Source organism: Coregonus lavaretus (genome assembly GCF_964263955.1).
Source record: "Coregonus lavaretus genome assembly, contig: HAP1_SCAFFOLD_1306, whole genome shotgun sequence".
Lineage (NCBI taxonomy): Eukaryota > Metazoa > Chordata > Actinopteri > Salmoniformes > Salmonidae > Coregonus > Coregonus lavaretus.
In genome coordinates, this window is record NW_028165488.1 from 58,829 (window position 1) to 82,385 (window position 23,557).

The window sequence follows — 23,557 nt, forward strand, 5'->3', positions numbered from 1 at the left end:
ATCAGCCCCAGACATGAGGGTTATATATCAGCAGGAGCCATCTGGGTTCAAGAGAAGCCGGCTTCCTCTCTGATTGGCGGGGCCTGGGAGGTGTGGTCCCACTGTCGCACACACGTGGTAACCTAGCTACCACATTTGGTTCCTTGGGGGTTGTGGGAACGTACGTTTTTGGTTTCACATTGGTTCTGGGAACGAAGCCATACCTTTCCTGACTGGTAAAACAGAACGTTTTTAAAACATTCTGAGAACAGAAGTGAAAATGTTGCCTGTTCTGGGAACTTACATTTGTAGGTTGCTGGGAGGTTCTGAGAACGTTTTACTATGGTTCCCTGAAAGTTTTACTTGGAAGTTTTATTAATGTTTTTTTTTATTAACGGAAATTATAGGTTATTTTCTTAAAACTTTCACTGAATGCTTCAATAAGACTTTTAATAACACTGTTAGCTTACAGTAACTTTTTTGAACTCCAAGGACAGATGGAAATGAATTTTCTTAGGCATTAATCATGTAAACACATTACTTTTTTATTGTGGCACGGCATCAGTGAGATTCAAATCTATGATTTTCTGTTTTCTATCCATGGAATTAGTCCACTGCTCCAACAGGATGGAACTAGCATGCCATGTTTTTGTTAACTGATACAAAGCTGTTCATTTTAGTCTATTCAAACAGACCCCATTTCAAAGGAAATAAGCACTCATTAAGATTAGTTGTGGCCAATTAGTGGCGCAGCCAACACACCTGAACACACTTAACATGATAGAGGCCAGAGAGAGTTTTGTTGATGCTGAGAACAGAATGTATATGTTTTTAAATAACATTCTTAGAATGTTCTTTGAACGTTACTAATGTTTTCTTGTGATTTTTATGGAAAGTTTTCTTAATGTTCTAAGAACATGACTTTGGGTGTGTTCGTAAATTCAATCTGGAGTGCCAGAGTGCTCTCAGAGTGCGCTCTGGGTGTTCGTAAATTCACAGCGTTGTCAGATTGTCCGTTCGTAAATTCAGAGCGTTTCTCTCTCAGAGTGTTCAGAGCGCACACTGGACGGTCTGAACGAAGAGTAGAGTTGATCGAGCATTCTGACCTCACAACGGCAGTCAAGCCCCCAAGCTAACTGGCTAACGTTGGCTAGCTTGCTAGCTACTTCCAGACACAAATGAGAGAACACCTCACTCTGACCATTTTATTTGCCCTAGCAGAGCTGGTTAGGCTGTTTTCATGTTATCTAGAGCGTTGGTGACTGTAACTGTGCTGCTGGCAACAATTTAATTACGCTTTTTGCCGATATTTAATGACGCCGGCCATATTCAACGGGTGTTGAGCGTTCGTAAATTCATCAGTTATTCTGCGCTCTAGCACACTCAGACGAGAGTGCTCTGAAATCAGATTAGATAGCCAGTGTGTGTTTACACCCTTTAACTAGAACCATGAGGAAAAATGTAGGAAACGGTATGCTGAAGTATTGAAATTCCCACAGAAGAACGTTGTTTCTTAACGTTCTCTGAACTATTTGAGAACATTCCCAACGTCAAACCAGTAGGAGAACGTTCCTAGAACATCACCAAAATTGTAATTAAATGTAACCATGTTCGATCTTTTAGGAAACATTCTGTTAAAGCAATGAAATACCAAGAACTAACGTTTTTCTATCAAGTTCCTTAAATGTGCTGAGAACGTTCCAAAGCAACTATCCTGCACCGTTCCCAGAAAGTTGTGGGAAGGTTGTATGCAAACTAACCACAGGACAACCACACTCTCACCAAGCTCTAAGAAATATATGGTTCTCAGAACGTTATGCGCTAGCTGAGAAAGGTGCCTGGTGCCATGGAGAGCTGAGACCACTCCCACCAGATGCCACCTGCTGGAGAGGGCCTCCTTTCAGCAGTGGAGTGTCCTGTCACACTAGCGTATTGACTGGGGCAGCCGACTGCCTCACATGAAGCCACGAGTTCCCCTGTACTAAAAACGGTGGTAGTAGGGAGGCATGCAAGAGGTCTTTGTGAGGTTGAGAGGAGGTGGGAGAAGGTTGGGGAAAGCAATGCCCTGTAGGCTTTGAGATGCAATGCACTGGAGCGACGTGGTTAGTCTTTTATTACACAGTAAAGGCTATTTATTAGTAAACTAATCTGAACCAGAAGTAGACTGGGTTAACACTGGGCTGTTTCTGCTATCCTTGGACATATCTGGGAAACAGACTGGGCTAATTGAGTTAGGAGGTGATTGTCTTACGGTGCCCTCTTGTTCTTATTGAGAATAAAGCTGGCGAGAAAAAGGCATTGTTGTTGTTGTTGTTGTTGTTGTTGTGTGTGTGTTGAGACCGAAGTGAAAAAAAGTGAATGTTGTCTCAAAAAGAAAAATCCCCCCAAAACTCTTAGTTTGGGAAGCCAAATTGCTAACTCAGAAAAGGCCGGCCTCCTGGGCTTTTCACGCAGGACAGTGTCTAGGGTTTACCGAGAATGGTGCGACAAACAAAAAAACGTGCAGTCAGCGGCAGTCCTGTGGGCGAAAACAGCTCGTTAATGGGAGCTCCAAGGAGGATGGCAAGAATTGTGCAAGCTAACAAAGAGGCGGGGCCACAAACAGGCCAATAACGGCGCAGTACAACAGTGGTGTGCAGAACGGCATCTCGGAACGCACAACTCGTTGATCCCTGTCACGGATGGGCTATTGCAGCAGACGACCACACCGGGTTCCACTCCTATCAGCTAAAAACAAGAAGAGGCGGCTCCAGTGGGCACTCCATCACCATCGCATGCTCCTGTTGCGTAATGCTGTTGGCAGAGTCAGGATCTGGCATAAGCAGCATGAGTCCATGGTCCATCATGCCTGGTGTCAACGGTACAGGCTGGTGGCATGGTGTAATGGTGTGGGGAATGTTTTCCTGGCACACGTTAGGTCCCTTGATACCAATTGAGCAATGTTGATTTTTTCTCTTATCCAGAGCGACTTACAGTAGTGAGTGCATACATTTTCATACTAGTCCCCCGTAGGAATTGATCCCACAACACTGGCGTTGCAAACGCCACGCTCTACCAACTGAGCCACACGGGCAAAGGGGGGGTTGACCCCGGTTCTAGATGTGTGTAGCTACACCGGCTCTGACGCTCGTCGGATGTGGCTGGGCTTGAAAACTATTACAGACTACAAAGGGAAGCACAGCCGTGAGCTGCCCAGTGACACAAGCCTACCAGACGAGGACACTAAGGTAACCTGCCTAAATGACTACCGACCCGTAGCACTGACGTCTGTAGCCATGAAGTGCTTTGAAAGGCTGGTCATGGCTCACATCAACACCATTATCCCAGAAACCCTAGACCCACTCCAATTTGCATACCGCCCTAACAGATCCACAGATGATGCAATCTCTATTGCACTCCACACTGCCATTTCCCACCTGGACAAGAGGAACACCTACGTGAGAATGCCATTCATTGACTACAGCTCAGCGTTCAACACCATAGTGCCCTCAAAGCTCATCACTAAGCTAAGGATCCTGGGACTAAACACCTCCCTCTGCAACTGGATCCTGGACTTCCTGACGGGCCGCCCCCAGGTGGTAAGGGTAGGTAACAACACATCTGCCACGCTGATCCTCAACACGGGGGCCCCTCAGGGGTACGTGCTCAGTCCCCTCCTGTACTCCCTGTTCACCCATGACTGCATGGCCAGGCACTACTCCAACACCATCATTAAGTTTTCTGACGACACAACAGTGGTAGGCCTGATCACAGACAACGATGAGACAGCCTATAGGGAGGAGGTCAGAGACCTGGCCGTGTGGTGCTAGGATAACAACCTCTCCCTCAACGTGACCAAGACAAAGGAGATGATTGTGGACGACAGGAAAAAAAAGAGGACTGAGCACGCCCCCATTCTCATCGACGGGGCTGTAGTGGAACAGGTTGAGAGCTTCAAGTTCCTTGGTGTCCACATCACCAACAAACTATCATAGTCCAAACACACCAAGACAGTCGTGAAGAGGGCATGACAAAGACTATTCCCCCTCAGGAGACTGAAAAGATTTGGCATGGGTCTTCAGATCCTCAAAAAGTTCTACAGCTGCACCATCGAGAGTATCCTGACTGGTTGCATCACCGCCTGGTATGGCAACTGCTCGGCCTCCGACCACAAGGCACTACAGAGGGTAGTGCGTACGGCCCAGTACATCACTGGGGCCAAGCTTCCTGCCATCCAGGACCTCTATACCAGGCGCTGTCAGAGGAAGGCCCTCAAAATTGTCAAAGACTCCAGCCACCCTAGTCATAGACTGTTCTCTCTGCTACCGCACGGCAAGCGGTACTGGAGCGCCAAGTCTAGGTCCAAAATACTTCTCAACAGCTTCCACCCCCAAGCCATAAGACTCCTGAACAGCTAATCATGGCTACCCAGACTATTTGCACTGCCCCCACACCCCATCTTTTTACGCTGCTGCTACTCTGTTAATTATTTATGCATAGTCACTTTAACTCTACCCACATGTCCATATTACCTCAACTACCTCAACTAGCCGGTGCCCCTGCACATTGACTCTGCACCGGTACCCCCTGTATATAGCCTCCCTACTGTTATTTCCCATTGACTCTGCACCGGTACCCCCTGTATATAGCCTCCCTACTGTTATTTTATTTTTGCTCTTTTTTTCTCAACACTTTTTTTGTTGTTGTTGTTTTATTTTACTTTTTTATTAAGAAATAAATGCACTGTTGGTTAAGGGCTTGTAAGTAAGCATTTCACAGTAATGTCTACACCTGCTGTATTCGGCGCATGTGGCAAATACAATTTGATTTGACTTGATTTGAATATACTGGCCACTGAGTGTAGAGAGACCACCCATCAGGTTCACAGTGCAGTTTTCCTTTATCTGCAGTTGATTGAAGATGATCTGATCAGATTATTAAATTTTTTAAGAGATAGGTCAGTGGAGATGACAGGAAATAAATGGTATTTAAGTCAAATGGCAGCGCTAGAGCAAACAGGCCACATTTTAATATGATACAATATGATACAATATACCTTATTGTCCATTTACATGGAAATTCATTTTGTAAAGTTAGCATACAAACACACAAAAACAATACACTATAATACGTGCAGTACGGAAAACACCGGAAAGTTACAAGTTAATGCAGAAGTATTCACAGTCTCTGCCGTCTACTGTCTGACCATGTATTGGCCCTACATCTATCCTCTGTCCCACTGTTCAGCAGCCTGATAATAATAGTGAACTGCATCCTGAGGTGTGTTTGTATCAGAGGAGAGGCGGGCAGGGCCAAACAGGAAGTGACCAGAGGGCAGGGCCAAACAGGAAGTGACCAGAGGGCAGGGCCAAACAGGAAGTGACCAGAGGGCAGGGCCAAACAGGAAGTGACCAGAGGGCAGGGCCAAACAGGGAGTGACCAGAGGGCAGGGCCAAACAGGAAGTGACCAGAGGGCAGGGCCAAACAGGGAGTGACCAGAGGGCAGGGCCAAACAGGAAGTGACCAGAGGGCAGGGCCAAACAGGGAGTGACCAGAGGGCAGGGCCAAACAGGAAGTGACCAGAGGGCAGGGCCAAACAGGAAGTGACCAGAGGGCAGGGCCAAACAGGGAGTGACCAGAGGGCAGGGCCAAACAGGGAGTGACCAGAGGGCAGGGCCAAACAGGAAGTGACCAGAGGGCAGGGCCAAACAGGAAGTGACCAGAGGGCAGGGCCAAACAGGGAGTGACCAGAGGGCAGGGCCAAACAGGAAGTGACCAGAGGGCAGGGCCAAACAGGGAGTGACCAGAGGGCAGGGCCAAACAGGGAGTGACCAGAGGGCACTCCCAAATGGCACCCTATTCCTCCTTCCAAATGGCACCCTATTCCTCCTTCCAAATGGCACCCTATTCCTCCTTCCAAATGGCACCCTATTCCTCCTTCCAAATGGCACCCTATTCCTCCTTCCAAATGGCACCCTATTCCTCCTTCCAAATGGCACCCTATTCCTCCTTCCAAATAGCACCCTATTCCCTACATAGTGCACTACTGTTGACCAGGGCCCTTCAACAGCTCCGGCCTCCAGATAAAAGGTACAGTGGCTTGCGAAAGTATTCACCCCCCTTGGCATTTTTCCTATTTTGTTGCCTTACAACCTAGAATTAAAAAATTGATTTTTTGGGGGGGTTGTATCATTTGATTACACAACATGCCTACCACTTTGAAGATGCAAAATAAAAAAAATTGTGAAACAAACAACAAATAAGACAAAAAAACTTGAGCGTGCATAACTATTCACCCCCCCCTAAGTCAATTATTTGTAGAGCCACCTTTTGCAGCAATTACAGCTGCAAGTCTCTTGGGGTATGTCTCTATAAGCTTGGCACATCTAGCCACTGGGATTTTTGCCCATTCTTCAAGGCAAAGCTGCTCCAGCTCCTTCAAATTGGATGGGTTCCGCTGGTGTACAGCAATCTTTAAGTCATACCACAGATTCTCAATTGGATTGAGGTCTGGGCTTTGACTAGGCCATTCCAAGACATTGAAATATATCCGCTTAAACCACTCAAGTGTTGCTTTAGCAGTATGCTTAGGGTCATTGTCCTGCTGGAAGGTAAACCTCCATCCCAGTCTCAAATCTCTGGAAGACTGAAACAGGTTTCCCTCAAGAATTTCCCTGTATTTAGCACCATCCATTATTCATTAAATTCTGACCAGTTTCCCAGTCCAAAGATATACAAAGACCTTGAGCATTTTCTCCATTGGCAAACTGTAATCAGGGGAGGGATCTATAGTGCCATGCAAAATTATTCAGACCCATTGGATTTCTTCACATTGTATTGTGTTACAAAGTGGGATTAAAATGTATATAATTGTCTTTTTTTTTTGGTCAACAATCTACACAAAATACTCTGTGATGTCAAAATGGAAGAACATTTATATATTTTTTAAAAGATGAATACAAATGTAATAACTAAAATATAGTCGTTGCATAAGTATTCAGCTCCCTGAGTCAATACATGTTGGAATCACCTTTGGCAGCGATTACAGCTGTGAGTAAGTCTATAAGAGCTTTGCAATATTGACCCATTATTCTTTTTTTATTCTTCAAGCATGTTTGGGATCATGGCTAGACAGACATTTTCAGTCTTGTTTCAGTCAGTTTTTCAAGAAGAGTTACGTCAAACTGTAACTTTGCAACTCAGTAACATTCACCGTCTTCTTGGTAAGCAATTCTAGTGTAGATTTGGCCTTGTGTTTTAGGTTATTGTCCTGCTGAAAGGTGAATTCCTCTCCCAGTCTCTGGTGTAAAGCAGACTGAAGCAGGTTTTCCTCTAGGATTTTGCCTGTGCTTAGCTCCATCCCGTTACTTTTTATCCTGAAAAACTCCCTAGTCCTTGCCGATGACAAGCATACCCATAACATGATGCAGCCACCACCATGCTTGGAAATAAGGAGGCAGTTACTCAGTGACATGTTGTGTTGGATTTGCCCCAAACATAAGGCTTTGAATTTATGCCAAAGGGTGTATTCCTTTGCTGTGTTTTTGCAGTATTACTTTAGTGCCTTGTTGCAAACAGGATGCATTTTTATTCTGTACAGGCTTCCTTCTTTTCACTCTGTCATTTAGGTTAGTATTGTGGAGTAACTACAATGTTGTTGATCCATCCTCAGTTTTCTCCTATCACAGCCATTAAACTCTGTAGCTTTAAAAAAAAAAAAAAAACACCAATAGCCTCATGGTAACATCCCTGAGCAGTTTCATTCCTGTCCTGCAGCTCAGTTCAGAAGCATAATTATTAACTTGACCATGCTTAAAGAGATATTCAATGTCTGATTTGTTATTGCTACCCATCTACCAATCACTGCCCTTCTTTATGAGGCTTTCGAAAAGCTCCCTGGTCTTTGTAGTTGAATCTGTGCTTGAAATTCAATGCTTGACTGAGGGACCTTACATATGTTGTATGTATGGTGGACAGAGGAAGAGTTAGTCATTAGTGAAAAATCATGTCAACCCCTATTATTTAACACAGAGTGAGTCCATGTAATTTACGTGATTTGTTAAGCCACATTTGACCACTGAACTAGTTTATTCTTGCCTAAACAAAGGGGCTGAATACTTAGATCACGACTATATTTTTGTTATGATGTTTTTATTTATTAAATAAATTAACAAAATCTTCCACTTTGATATTAGAGTATTTTGTGTAGATTGTTGACAGAAAAAGCCAATTAAATACATTTTTATCTCACTTTGTAACACAATAAAATGTGAAGACATCCAAGGGCCCTTTGCAAGGCGTTTTAAGAAAATGTGCTAATCACACCCTTTTAGTATGTCATACATTTGAGGATTCCATTGATCATGTGGTGTCTAAATCCAAAGTGTCAGTTGATGTTAGTCAATTTAAATGAAGTGAAATAACATTGTGAGCAAAATTATTAATCATATCACTTTAGTAAATAATTTTTTAAAGGCTTGATGACCTTAGATTTGAGCATTTGTGGCCTCCATTTCAGAAAATCCTAATTTACCTAAAATGTGTCATTGGTGTTACCGTCAATGGTGTTACCATCATTGGTGTTACCATCAACTAGAATAATAAAGTTACTTTTTTTCCAAAATATCATGCCCATATGCCACTGTAATTCAAGAACGACCCAACACTTTTTACTGTAAACGAAGTCCAGTGAGCTCAAGGTTACTATGAGCTACATCCCAACTCGAGCCCCCCGGCCCGATACCTGGAACTGAGAATCCAGAAAAACGCATGTCAAACATTTTATAAATTGATTTGCATTTTAATGAGGGAAATAAGTATTTGACCCCTCTGCTACTTCTCAGAAAGTATTAAACTGTCAAGAGGAGTAAGACAGGGTTGTCCACTATCGGCATATCTATTTATCATGGCCATCGAAATGTTAGCTATTAAAGTCAGATCCAACAATAATATCAAGGGGTAATTGTACGCTGATGATTCATGCTTTCTTTTAAATGCACAATTATGATCCCTCCACAGCCTCATAGAGGATCTGGATACTTTTTCTAACCTCTCTGGATTACAACCAAATTATGATAAGTGTACTATATTACGTATTGGATCACTAAAAAACACAACTTTTACATTGCCATGTAGTTGACCAATAAAATGGTCTGACGGTGAAGTGGACATACTCGGTATACATATCCTGAAAGAAAGAAATGATCTTACTACAATACATTTTTATAGAAAGTTAGCAAAAATAGATAAGATCTTGCTACCATGGAAAGGACAATACCTGTCTATTTGTGGACAAATCACCCTGATTAACTCTTTAGTCATATCTCAGTTTACCTGTTTACTGATGGTCTTGCCTACACCTAGCAACCTATTTTTTATACAAGCAAAACAAATGTATTAAAAACAAAAAACTGAAATACCTTATTTACATAAGTATTCAGACTCTTTGCTGTGAGACTCGAAATTGAGCTCAGTTTCCACTGATTTTTCTACAACTTGATTGGACATGATTAGGAAAAGCACACACCTGTCTATATAAGGTCCCACAGTTGATAGGGCATGTCAGAGCAAAAACCAAGCCATGAAGTCGAAGGAATTGTCCGTAGAGCTCCGAGACAGGATTGTGTCAAGGCACAGATCTGGGGAAGGGTACTAAAAAATGTCTGCAGCATTGAACATCCCAAAGAACACAGTGGCCTCCATCATTCTTACATGGAAGAAGTTTGGAACCACCAAGACTCTTCCTAGAGCTGGCCGCCCGGCCAAACTGAGCAATCAGGGGAGAAGGGCCTTGGTCAGGGAGGTGATCAAGAATCCGATGGTCACTCTGACAGAGCTCTAGAGTTCCTCTGTGGAGATGGGAGAACCTTCCAGAAGGACAACCATCTCTGCAGCACTCCACCAATCAGGCCTTTATGGTAGAGTGGCCAGATGGAAGCAAGTCCTCAGTAAAAGGCACATGAGGCTGTAACGTAACAAAATGTGGAAAAAGTCAAGGTGTCTGAATACTTTCCGAATGCACTGTATATGTGTACACATGTATATATATACAGTGAGGGAAAAAAGTATTTGATCCCCTGCTGATTTTGTACGTTTGCCCACTGACAAAGAAATGATCAGTCTATAATTTTTATGGTAGTTTTATTTGAACAGTGAGAGACAGAATAACAACAACAAAAATCCAGAAAAATGCATGTCAAAAATGTTATAAATTGATTTGCATTTTAATGAGGGAAATAAGTATTTGACCCCCTCTCAATCAGAAAGATTTCTGGCTCCCAGGTGTCTTTTATACAGGTAACGAGCTGAGATTAGGAGCACACTCTTAAAGGGAGTGCTCCTAATCTCAGTTTGTTACCTGTATAAAAGACACCTGTCCACAGAAGCAATCAATCAATCAGATTCCAAACTCTCCACCATGGCCAAGACCAAAGAGCTCTCCAAGGATGTCAGGGACAAGATTGTAAACCTACACAAGGCTGGAATGGGCTACAAGACCATCTCCAAGCAGCTTGGTGAGAAGGTGACAACAGTTGGTGCGATTATTCGCAAATGGGAAGAAACACAAAATAACTGTCAATCTCCCTTGGCCTGGGGCTCCATGCAAGATCTCACCTCGTGGAGTTGCAATGATCATGAGAACGGTGAGGAATCAGCCCAGAACTACACGGGAGGATCTTGTCAATGATCTCAAGGCAGCTGGGACCATAGTCACCAAGAAAACAATTGGTAACACACTACGCCGTGAAGGACTGAAATCCTGCAGCGTCCGCAAGGTCCCCCTGCTCAAGAAAGCACATATACAGGCCCGTCTGAAGTTTACCAATGAACATCTGAATGATTCAGAGGAGAACTGGGTGAAAGTGTTGTGGTCAGATGAGACCAAAATCGAGCTCTTTGGCATCAACTCAACTCGACGTGTTTAGAGGAGGAGGAATGCTGCCTATGACCCCAAGAACACCATCCCCACCGTCAAACATGGAGGTGGAAACATTATGCTTTGGGGGTGTTTTTCTGCTAAGGGGACAGGACAACTTCACCGCATCAAAGGGACGATGGACGGCGCCATGTACCATCAAATCTTGGGTGAGAACCTCCTTCCTTCAGCCAGGGCATTGAAAATGGGTCGTGGATGGGTATTCCAGCATGACAATGACCCAAAACACACGGCCAAGGCAACAAAGGAGTGGCTCAAGAAGAAGCACATTAAGGTCCTAGAGTGGCCTAGCCAGTCTCCAGACCTTAATCCCATAGAAAATCTGTGGAGGGAGCTGAAGGTTCGAGTTGCCAAACATCAGGCTCGAAACCTTAATGACTTGGAGAAGATCTGCAAAGAGGAGTGGGACAAAATTCCTCCTGAGATGTGTGCAAACCTGGTGGCCAACTACAAGAAACATCTGACCTCTGTGATTGCCAACAAGGATTTTGCCACCAAGTACTAAGTCATGTTTTGCATAGGGGTCAAATACTTATTTCCCTCATTAAAATGCAAATCAATTTATAACATTTTTGACATGTGTTTTTCTGGATTTTGTTGTTGTTATTCTGTCTCTCACTGTTCAAATAAACCTACCATTAAAATTATAGACTGATCATGTCTTTGTCAGTGGGCAAACGTACAAAATCAGCAGGGGATCAAATACTTTTTTCCCTCACTGTATATATATATATATATTTACAAAAATATATGGGGGATTGGAAATGATGCATACAATTACATTGATGGAATCTACAATCAATCTGCGCTGTTAAAGCTTATCTACCCCCTAAATATTAAAATTAAAATAAGTTGTCAATTTGTTGAGGTAAACTGAATAGATTTCACCCCATGCTTCCTGAAGCACCTCCCACAAGTTGGATTGACTTGATGGGCACTTCTTACGTACCATACGGTCAAGCTGCTCCCACAACAGCTCAATGTGGTTGAGATCCGGTGACTGTGCTGGCCACTCCATTATAGACAGAATACCAGCTGACTGCTTCTTCCCTAAATAGTTCTTGCATAGTTTGGAGCTGTGCTTTGGGTCATTGTCCTGTTGTAGGAGGAAATTGGCTCCAATCAAGTGCCATCCACAGGGTATGGCATGGCGTTGCAAAATGGAGTGATAGCCTTCCTTCTTCAAGATCCATTTTACCCTGTACAAATCTCCCACCATCACCATCACATTGCCTCCACCATGCTTGACAGATGGCATCAAGCACTCCTTCAGCATCTTTTCATTTGGTCTGCGTCTCACAAATGTTCTTCTTTGTGATCTGAACACCTCAAACTTCGATTAGTCTGTCCATAACACTTTTTTCCAATCTTCCTTTGTCCAGTGTCTGTGTTCTTTTGCCCATCTTAATCTTTTTTTTTTTATTAGCCAGTCTGAGATATGGCTTTTTCTTTGCAACTCTGCCTAGAAGGTCAACATCCCGGAGTCGCCTCTTCACTGTTGACATTGGGACTGGTGTTTTGCGGGTACTATTTAATGAAGCTGCCAGTTGAGGACCTGTGAGGCATCTGTTTCTCAAACTAGACACTCTAATGTATTTGTCCTCTTGCTCAGTTGTGCACCGGGGCCTCCCACTCCTCTTTCTATTCTGGTTAGAGCCAGTTTGCGCTGTTCTGTGAAGGGAGTAGTACACAGCGTTGTACGAGATCTTCAGTTTCTTGGCAATTTCTCACATGGAATAGCCTTCATTTCTCAGAACAAGAATAGACTGCCGAGTTTCAGAAGAAAGTTATTTGTTTCTGGCCATTTTTATCCTGTAATCGAACCCACAATTGCTGATGCTCCATATACTCAACTAGTCTCAAGAAGGCCAGTTTTATTGCTTCTTTAATCAGCACAACAGTTTTCAGCTGTGCTAACATAATTGCAAAAGGGTTTTCTAATGATCAATTAACCTTTTAAAATGATAAACTTGGATTAGCAAGCACAACGTGCCATTGGAACACAGGACTGATGGTTGCTGATAATGGGCCTCTGTACGCCTATGTAGATATTCCATTACAAATCAGCCTTTTCCAGCTACAATAGCCATTTACAACATTAACCATGTCTACACCGTATTTCTGATCAATTTGATGTTATTTTAATGGGAGAAAACAGGACATTTCTAAGTGACCCCAAACATTTGAACGGTAGTGTACATAGCAAAGTGGTCAGTGTGTGACCATGGCTACTAGTCTTTGAACACTGTGTGTGTGTGTGTGTGTGTGTGCGTGTATGTGTATTTCGTCCAGTCAGTGTGTGTACATAACACAGCTACTGGCGTGTGTTGCCATGGTTACTCAGACTAGTGCTATAGAGTCTCCAATAAGAACCCCATTCATAATCTGTTTAAGGTGTGTGTGTGTGTGTGTGTGTGTGTGTGTGTTCATATTTGTGTATGTGTGTGTGTGTGTGTGTGTTCATATGTGTGTATGTGTGTGTGTGTGTATGTGTGTATGTGTGTATGTGTGTGTGTGTGTGTGTGTGTGTTCATATTTGTGTATGTGTGTGTGTGTGTGTGTGTGTGTTCATATTTGTGTATGTGTGTGTGTGTGTATGTGTGTGTGTGTGTGTGTGTGTGTGTTCATATGTGTGTATGTGTGTGTGTGTGTGTGTGTGTGTGTGTGTGTTCATATTTGTGTATGTGTGTGTGTGTGTGTGTGTGTGTTCATATGTGTGTATGTGTGTGTGTGTGTGTGTGTGTGTGTTCATATTTGTGTATGTGTGTGTGTGTGTGTGTGTGTGTGTGTGTGTGTGTGTGTGTGTTCATATTTGTGTATGTGTGTGTGTGTGTATGTGTGTGTGTGTGTGTGTGTTCATATGTGTGTATGTGTGTGTGTGTGTGTGTGTGTGTGTGTGTGTGTGTGTGTGTGTGTGTGTGTGTGTGTGTGTGTGTGTGTGTGTGTGTGTGTGTGTCTATTTGTTTTAAAACATGTGAGCTGGTGGGGTTACTAAGGTTTGGTAGCTGCTGGCTGGGTGGTAGCATGAGAAACATACAGGTAACTGCAAAAGTAAATGAGGGACACAAAGTTTAATGAATGTAGGTGCTTCCACACAGGTGTGGTTCCTGAGTTAATTAAGAAATTAACATCCCATCATGCTTAGGGTCATGTATAAAAATGCTGGACAGGCCATTATTTTGGCTACCATGGATATGCCCCTCATAGGATGACGATGCCCCCATCCACAGGGTACGAGTGGTCACTGAATGGTTTGATGAGCATGAAAACCATATGCCATGGCCGTCTCAGTCAACAGATCTCAATTGAACACTTATGGGAGATTCTGGAGCGGCGCCTGAGACAGCGTTTTCCACCACCGTTAAACAGAACACCAAAATGATATAATTTCTCGTGGAAGAATGGTGTCGCATCCGTCCAATAGAGTTTCCAGACACTTGTAGAATGCGAAGGTGCATTGAAGCTGTTCTGGCTCGTGGTGGCCCAACGCCCTATTAAGACATTGTTGGTGTTTCTCTGTAGCTCAATTGGTAGAGCATGGCGCCGGAGGACGTCCTCCAACCTATCAGAGCTCTTGCAGCATGAACTGACATGTTGTCCACCCAATCAAAGGATCAGAGAAAGAATCTAGTACTGAAAGCATAAGCTACAGCTAGCTAGCACTGCAGTGCATAAAATGTGGTGAGTAGTTGACTCAAAGAGAGAGAAAGACAATAGTTGAACAAATTAATGAGAAGAAGCAGAGAGCAAGCTAGCTATTTTTATAACTTTCACTTACTTAGCTAGCTAATGCAGCTAGCTATTTTAGCCTACTCAAACAGAGAGGAATGCTATTTATGTTAGCTAGCTCACTAAGGCTATGCAACACTGGAACTCTTGCAAGTCAAGGTAAGCTTTCAGTGTTATTCATGTATTGCTAAACTGCTTGCTGTACACTGTACTGCATGATTGTATTCGTAGGTTACATTTACATTTTAGTCATTTAGCAGACGCTCTTATCCAGAGCGACTTTCAGTTAGTGAGTGCATACATTTTCATACTGGCCCCCCGTGGGAAACAAACCCACAACCCTGGCTTTGCAAGCGCCATGCTCTATCAACTGAGCTACAGGGGACAGGTTGTAGCAATCTCATGATGCGTATAGGGAAAAATTTTGAGTATCATGTAGTAGCCTAAACCTATCGATCTTACATTGAGCTGGGTGAATGGAATATGAATGACAGTCATCCAATATGCTGTAATAGAAATAAGTCCATGCTCATCAATAAATAAAAACATCCTCCCTCACCTTAAAACGGAAACGACCACCACTGGAATAGATCTACTGGTTACTCATGGTCCAGTCTTAGTGGGTCTATAGAGGGAATAGAGGTACAGTAGCTGGTCACTTCAGATGCCACATTTCTCCAATAACATTTAATTAAGCACTAAGTAGTAAATATTCGGTAAAAACAGAGTGGTTAACTTCTCTCTTTTCTTTCAACATTTCACTCAACATTGAAAATGAGGCTCCTATAATGTTGTTCCTGAATTATACACACGGGATACGTGAGACTTCTGCTTCCTTCAGAGGCCTTGGCTTTTGGCACAGATGGTAGAACAACTGGACGTGTTGAAACAAATCAATCAATAGATTTACACTCAGTGTATTATAAAGTCACAGATTCAGGAGTGGAACTGGAATCAGCCGGTTTAGGAATGGGTCTCTTATGACCCGGCTAATAAACACGTCCACTAAAGAAGGAAGAGGCTTTATTTATTTATTATTTTATTTATTTTATTTATTTGTTATAATTTATTATTTTTTCCCATTTTCTTATTTTTTATAATTTTTAGATTTTATTGATTTTATTGATTTTATTTATTTATTTAATTTTTGTTCTCTTTTTTTATTTTGAAAATTTAAAAATTATTTTATTGATTTTATTTATGTATATTTTTTTTGTATTTATATATATATTTTTTTTATATTTTTTTAATTAATATATTTTTTTATTTTTTTAAATATATATATATACATATTTTTTTTAATCTTTATTTAACCAGGTTAACCAGGTTAGCCAGTTGAGAACAAATGGCCAAGATAAAGCAAAGCAGTGCGATAAAAACAACAACACAGAGTTACATATGGGGTAAAACAAAACATAAAGTCAAAAAAATACAACAGAAAATATATATACAGTGTGTGCAAATGTAGCAAGTTATGGAGGTAAGGCAATAAATAGACCATAGTGCAAAATAATTACAATTTAGTATTAACACTGGAATGATAGATGTGCAAGAGATGATGTGCAAATAGAGATACTGGAGTGCAAATGAGCAAAATAAATAACAATATGGGAATGAGGTAGTTGGGTGGGCTAATTTCAGATGGGCTGTGTACAGGTGCAGTGATCGGTAAGGTGCTCTGACAACTGATGCTTAAAGTTAGTGAGGGAGATAAGAGTCTCCAGCTTCAGAGATTTTTGCAGTTCGTTCCAGTCATTGGCAGCAGAGAACTGGAAGGAATGGCGGCCAAAGGAGGTGTTGGCTTTGGGGATGACCAGTGAGATATACCTGCTGGAGTGCATACTACGGGTGGGTGTTGCTATGGTGACCAATGAGCTAAGGTAAGGCGGGGATTTGCCTAGCAGTGATTTATAGATGACCTGGAGCCAGTGGGTTTGGCGACGAATATGAAGCCAACAAGAGTGTACAGGTCACAGTGGTGGGTAGTATATGGGGCTTTGGTGACAAAACGGATGGCACTGTGATAGACTACATCCAATTTGCTGAGTAGAGTGTTGGAGGCTATTTTGTAAATGACATCGCCGAAGTCAAGGATCGGTAGGATAGTCAGTTTTACGAGGGCATGTTTGGCAGCATGAGTGAAGGAGACTTTGTTGCGAAATAGGAAGCCAATTCTAGATTTAACTTTGGATTGTAGATGCTTAATGTGAGTCTGGAAGGAGAGTTTACAGTCTAACCAGACACCTAGGTATTTGTAGTTGTCCACATACTCTATGTCAAACCCGCCGAGAGTAGTGATTCTAGTCGGGTGGGCGGGTGCCAGCAGCGTTCGATTGAAGAGCATGCATTTAGTTTTACTAGTGTTTAAGAGCAGTTGGAGGCTACAGAAGGAGTGTTGTATGGCATTGAAGCTCGTTTGGAGGTTTGTTAACACAGTGTCCAATGAAGGGCCAGATGTATACAAAATGGTGTCGTCTGCGTAGAGGTGGATCTGAGAGTCACCAGCAGCAAGAGCGACATCATTGATATACACAGAGAAAAGAGTCGGCCTTAGAATTGAACCCTGTGGCACCCCCATAGAGACTGCCATAGGTCCAGACAACAGGCCCTCCGATTTGACACATTGAACTTTATCTGAGAAGTAGTTGGTGAACCAGGTGAGGCAGTCATTTGAGAAACCAAGGCTATTTAGTCTGCCAATAAGAATGCGGTGGTTGACAAAGTCGAAAGCCTTGGCCAGGTTGATGAAGACGGCTGCACAGTACTGTCCATTATCGATCGCGGTTATAATATCGTTTAGGACCTTGAGCGTGGCTGAGGTGCACCCATGCCCAGCTCGGAAACCGGATTGCATAGCGGAGAAGGTAAGGTGGGATTCGAAATGGTCGGTGATCTGTTTGTTAACTTGGCTTTCAAAAAATTTTGAAAGGCAGGGCAGGATGGATATAGGTCTGTAACAGTTTGGATCTAGAGTGTCACCCCCTTTGAAGAGGGGGATGACCGCGGCAGCTTTCTAATCTCTGGGGATCTCAGACGTTACGAAAGAGAGGTTGAACAGGCTAGTAATAGGGGTTGCGACAATTTCGGCTGCTAATTTTAGAAAGAAAGGGTCCAGATTGTCTAGCCCAGATAATTTGTAGGGGTCCAGATTTGCTGCTCTTTCAGAACATCAGCTGTCTGAATTTGTGTGAAGGAGAAGCGGGGGGGGGGGCATGAGCAAGTCGCAGTGGAGGGTGCAGAGCTGGTGGCCGGGGTAGTGGTAGCCAGGTGGAAAGAATGGCCAGCCGTAGCAAAATGCTTGTTGGAAATCTCGATTATTGTAGATTTATCGGTGGTGATAGTGTTTCCTAGCCTCAGTGCAGTGGGCAGCTGGGAGGAGGTGCTCTTATTCTCCATGAACTTTACAGTGTCCCAAAACGTTTTGGAGTTAGTGCTACAGGATGCAAATTTCTGTTTGAAAAAGCTAGCCTTTGCTTTCCTAACTGCTTGTATATATTGGTTCCTAACTTCCCTGAAAAGTTGCATATCGCGGGGGCTATTCGATGCTAATGCAGTACGCCACAGGATGTTTTTGTGCTGGTCAAGGGCAGTCAAGTCTGAGGAGAACCAGGGGCTATATCTGTTCTTAGTTCTGAATTTTTTGAATGGGGCATGCTTATTTAAGATTGAGAGGAAAAAACTTATAAAGAACAACCAGGCATCCTCTACTGACGGAATGAGATCGATATCCTTCCAGGATACCTGGGCCAGGTCAATTAGGAAGGCCTGCTCGCTAAAGTGTTTTAGGGAGCGTTTGACAGTGATGAGGGGTGGTCGTTTGACCGTGGACCCATTACGGACGCAGGCAATAGGGCAGTGATCGCTGAGATCCTGGTTGAAGACAGCGGAGGTGTATTTAGTGGGTAAGTTAGTCAGGATGATATCTATGAGGGTGCCCATGTTTACGGATTTAGGGTTGTACCTGGTAGGTTCCTTGATAATTTGTGTGAGATTGAGGGCATCTAGTTTGGATTGTAGGATGGCCGGGGTGTTAAGCATATCCCAGTTTAGGTCACCAAGCAGTACGAACTCTGAGGATAGATGGGGGGCAATCAGTTCACATATGGTGTCCAGGGCACAGCTCGGGCTGAGGGGGGTCTGTAGCAAGCGGCAACAGTGAGAGACTTATTTCTGGAAAGGTGGATTTTTAGAAGTAGGAGCTCAAACTGTTTGGGTACAGACCTGGATAGTATGATAGAGCTCTGCAGGCTATCTCTACAGTAGATTGCAACTACACCCCCTTTGGCAGTTCTATCTAGACGGAAAATGTTGTAGTTGGGGATGGAAATTTCAGAATTTTTGGTGGCATCCTAAGCCAGGATTCAGACACTGCTAGAACATCAGGGTTGGCGGAGTGTGCTAACGCAGTGAATAACTCAAACTTAAAGCTATTTGAGCTATTTGAGGCAGTTTGAGAGGGACTTGGGGCTCTACAGTGAAATTGTATAATAAGAACTAACTGGAACAGCAATAGGCAAGGCATATTGACATGGGAGAGCGGCATAAAGCAATTACAGGTGTTATTCGAGAGAGCTAAGACAACAACTGGTAATGGCGATAAAGTTTGGGCTGAGGCTAAACAGAATAAACAGGACAGGGTACCGTGTAAAGGAACAGTCCAGCAGGCATCAGCTGTGCAGCTGAGTGATCATAAGGTCCAGTGAACAGCAATATGTGAGTCCGAGAGCAGTTCGAAATTGGTGCTACAGCACAGGCGAGCAGGAATGCACGGCTGATTGATTGCGTGTGCTAGCGGGCCGGGGCTAGCAGATGGATCTTCGTGGTCGTCGCAACGGGAAGCCTGTTGAAACCACATCGGACGATTACGTCGGCAGACCAGTCGTGATGGATCGGCGGGGCTCCGTGTCGACAGTAGCGGCATGACATCTTGGTCTATATGCTTAAGGGCTGCGGGGAATTCTTTAAAGACCAGTTCTGCATGCATGTTTGAGCCATAAAGTGGTTAATTATAGGTTGTAACGAAGTAAACCCTTCGACGTGTTCAGCCCCAGGCCTCTATGTTGAGCTGACGTAAGAGCTAGTCAGGGCTTTAACTTAGACTTTATTAAAGTCATTGAGAATACGTTCTCTTTTATAATAATGACCAAGGAGGAGCAATGAAGGATAGACATTGAATAAAGACATTTGTTTAGGGTTAGAGAGCGATAAAGTAGAACCCCTACTGCCTCTTTAGCCCACTAGAACTTTCTTAGAAAATATGAAATATTAAAATGCATCCACTGATTTCGGACTTAATCAGGTTTTAAAAGGAAAGAAAAGTTCATGGGGGTCGTGACACTATTTGGGACTAATGTGTCATCATGTAGTGACTGGTCAGTGTCGCTCAGGGACGAATCCCAACTCCCACTCCACCGGTCGAATGTCACTTTGTGACAGGAGTCAAGAGGAGTTGTGTACTTTAGTTGATCGGACAAAGTGAAAAATCGGAGAAACGGAAGAAAGGAAAAAGTTAAAAAATCTGACATGGGGAAGTTAGGATCCATCCCTTCACGTGATTGGTTATTTAATTGTCATCTGACTGTCCTGTCTCGCATGAGTCTGAATGGCAGTAAAATAACTCAGGGCTAAGATTAGTGCTTGCTTACGGCTGTCCATCGATGTGCATGACTAGTATTTAGCGTGCTGGCCTGTGGCCTTCTGTGGAGGTCTAGAGGGCGTCATGGCTACTCAGGTGACAGTGAGTGAGGACACCTAGGGCGCATCGCCTCCTATAATAAGCCAGCCACGCAGGACACTTTGGAGGGGGCAGAGAGAGTCAACGTGCCAAAGATAGCTACACATCCCAGCCATTAGAGATAATGTGTGGGGTGGAATTCAGTGATGTCTGGTAACCCGTCTGAGTAAGACAGTCATATCTTACTATAAGAGCATGCTAACCTGGTTAGGTGGTGCATATGTGCTCGTAAGCCAGTCATGTGATCATGTGCAGCTTCGTAAGCCAGTCGTATGAGTATTTTTAGCCAGTCAAAAGAGCTTCGTAACCTGGTCATATGGGCTTCGTAACCTGGTCATATGAGCTTCGTAACCTGGTCATATGAGCTTCGTAACCTGGTCATATGAGCTTCGTAACCTGGTCATATGGGCTTCGTAACCTGGTCATATGAGCTTCGTAAGCCAGTCATATGAGTATTTTTAGCCAGTCAAAAAGAGCTTCGTAACCTGGTCATATGGGCTTCGTAACCTGGTCATATGGGCTTCGTAACCTGGTCATATGGGCTTCGTAACCTGGTCATATGAGCTTCGTAACCTGGTCATATGAGCTTCGTAAGCCAGTCATATGAGTATTTTTAGCCAGTCAAAAAGAGCTTCGTAACCTGGTCATATGAGCTTCGTAACCTGGTCATATGAGCTTCGTAACCTGGTCATATGGGCTTCGTAACCTGGTCATATGGGCTTCGTAACCTGGTCATATGAGCTTCGTAACCTGGTCATATGAGCTTCGTAACCTGGTCATATGGGCTTCCTAAGCCAGTCATATGAGCATCGTTAACCAGTCATAAGGCCATTGTAACAATCATATGAGCTTCGTATGTGTTGATAACTACAGGTCGACGCTGGTACACAGCAGGACACATGGGGGTGTTGGTTGTGTGTTTGTGAACATTTCTGTTAAAAAAACAAATATGTTATACCTCAGGCTGGAATAAAATTGACAGGCTCTGGTTTTAAGTAGTGTACTAAATAGAGAATAGGATGTAATTTGGGACGTAGTTTACCGGGTTTGTCCATTCATCTGATCCAGTGGTTTCAAAACGCAGAGCTGCTCTCCAGACAGTCGCCGTTTCATTCCATATGAACTCTACTGCCCCCTCCTGGCGAAGATATGTAATGGACACACTGCGGTGGAGTGGTGAAATACTGGGAGAAGAGAGACGACGAGGAGAACAAGGAAGATGGTAACCAGAGAGGTGGAGGAAGTGGAGGAGGAGGAGGAGGAGGAGGAGGAGGAAGAGAGTGAGCACTCTTAAGAGAGAGAAAGGGCAAGAGAGGGAAGGAGAGGAGTGCGAGAAAAGAGGAAAGGGAATGTCTCACTGGAATAGAGGGCAGAGGAGGATAGGTTCCAAGTTTTATTAGTCGTATGTTCGGGATACGCATGGGATACATCGTTCAACAACATGCTGACTTGCAGGTTCCTTCTCGACAACAACAATAAGAAATAATAAAATATAAGATTACGAAGATAAAGTAAACGGCTCAGTAGAATAGAATACATTTTTTAGCGTAAGTATAATACAGGAAGGCACAATCTATAGTCCCAATATTTACATGTGTATTGGGTAAAGAGGGGGAAGGGGGGGGGGTCATTTCAATCATAGAAGTATAATTAATAGAATGGACCTATCCATTCAGACCACTGCAATTTAGCCGGTACACCATTGACATTTCAATTCGAATTTACATTTTTACTTCTAATTACTACAACAAAGATGGCCGCCGATCCTCCCACTGTTGAATGTCAACTGAAATCATCAAGCCTATTCTATTCTATATATATTTCTCTGATTTCAACAGGTTTCCTGTGGAGGATTGACAGTATCATTTAAAACAACAGATATTCCCATTCAAGTCAACGTTCTCTGTGTGAACCTCCAACCATCTTTGTTGGTACCATTTGAAAATAGAAAACGTGTCATTTTATTCCCATTTTTAGTACATGTATCAGCCAAAACATGACACCCTGTATTCTAGAGCGTGTTGCGTCTCAACCGATGGGGGGCACAAACACCTCAGATGATGTAAAAATATGGTCTAATATGAAAAAAATATAATTTATGTTAAAAGTTTTATTAAAAAACATTTGTTTCCAGAAATTATAAAATAGTTTGACAACCCTGTTTGTAACCTTTTAAATGATATTAATATCAACCGTTTATCCTTTCCAGTGTGCAAAGCTGTCATCAAGGCAAAGGGTGGCTATTTCAAGAATCTCAATGTACAATATATTTTGATTTGTTTAACACTTTTTTGGTTACTGCATGTGTTATTTCATAAGTTTGATGTCTTCCCTACTTTTCTACAATGTAGAAAATATAAAAAATAAAGAGAAACCCTTGAATTAGTGTCCAAACTTTTGACTGGTACTGTATATACAGAAGTATGTGGACACACTTTCAAATTGGTGAATTCAGCTATTTCAGCCACACCCGTTGCTGACAGGTGTATAAAATCGAGCACACAGCTATACAATCTCCATTGACAAACATTGGCAGTAGAATGGCCTTACTGAAGAGCTCAGTGACTTTCAACGTGGCACCATCATACGCCGACTGCGAGCCAGGCCTAATCACCCAACATCAGTGCCAGAACTCACTAATGCTCTTGTGGCTGAATGGAAGCAAGTCCCTGCAGCAATGTTCCAACATCTAGTGGAAAGCCTTCCCAGAAGAGTGGAGGCTGTTATAGCAGCAAAGGGGGGGGGACCAACTCCATATTAATGCCCATGATTTTGGAATGAGATGTTCGACGAGCAGGTGTCCACATACTTTTGGTCATGTAGTGTATTTCGAGATGAGCTGAAGCTGCAGCGAGAGGGGAAAAATGGTCATATCAATATTTAAAATGTTGACGTTTCTGAAGTTATATTTGGCTGTAAAGGCTAGCATGGCGGACAAAAAGTAGCTAGCCACAATGAGGTTTGTTTTGAGAAAAGTCTAACTAGCTAGCTACTAGATAGTTACATTTATCTCACGATTACAAAGCCAACCAACATTTTATAAAAACAGCATATTATTGACCTAAACGGTTAGCTGTGTTAGCCCAGTCGCTAGCTTATCCAGGGTCAGTGACACATAGGGGCAACCATGTACTGTTGCATTGTAACTATGGGAACAACTGAAATCATTTTTTGCAAGCAACATTGCTAAATAAAATGAA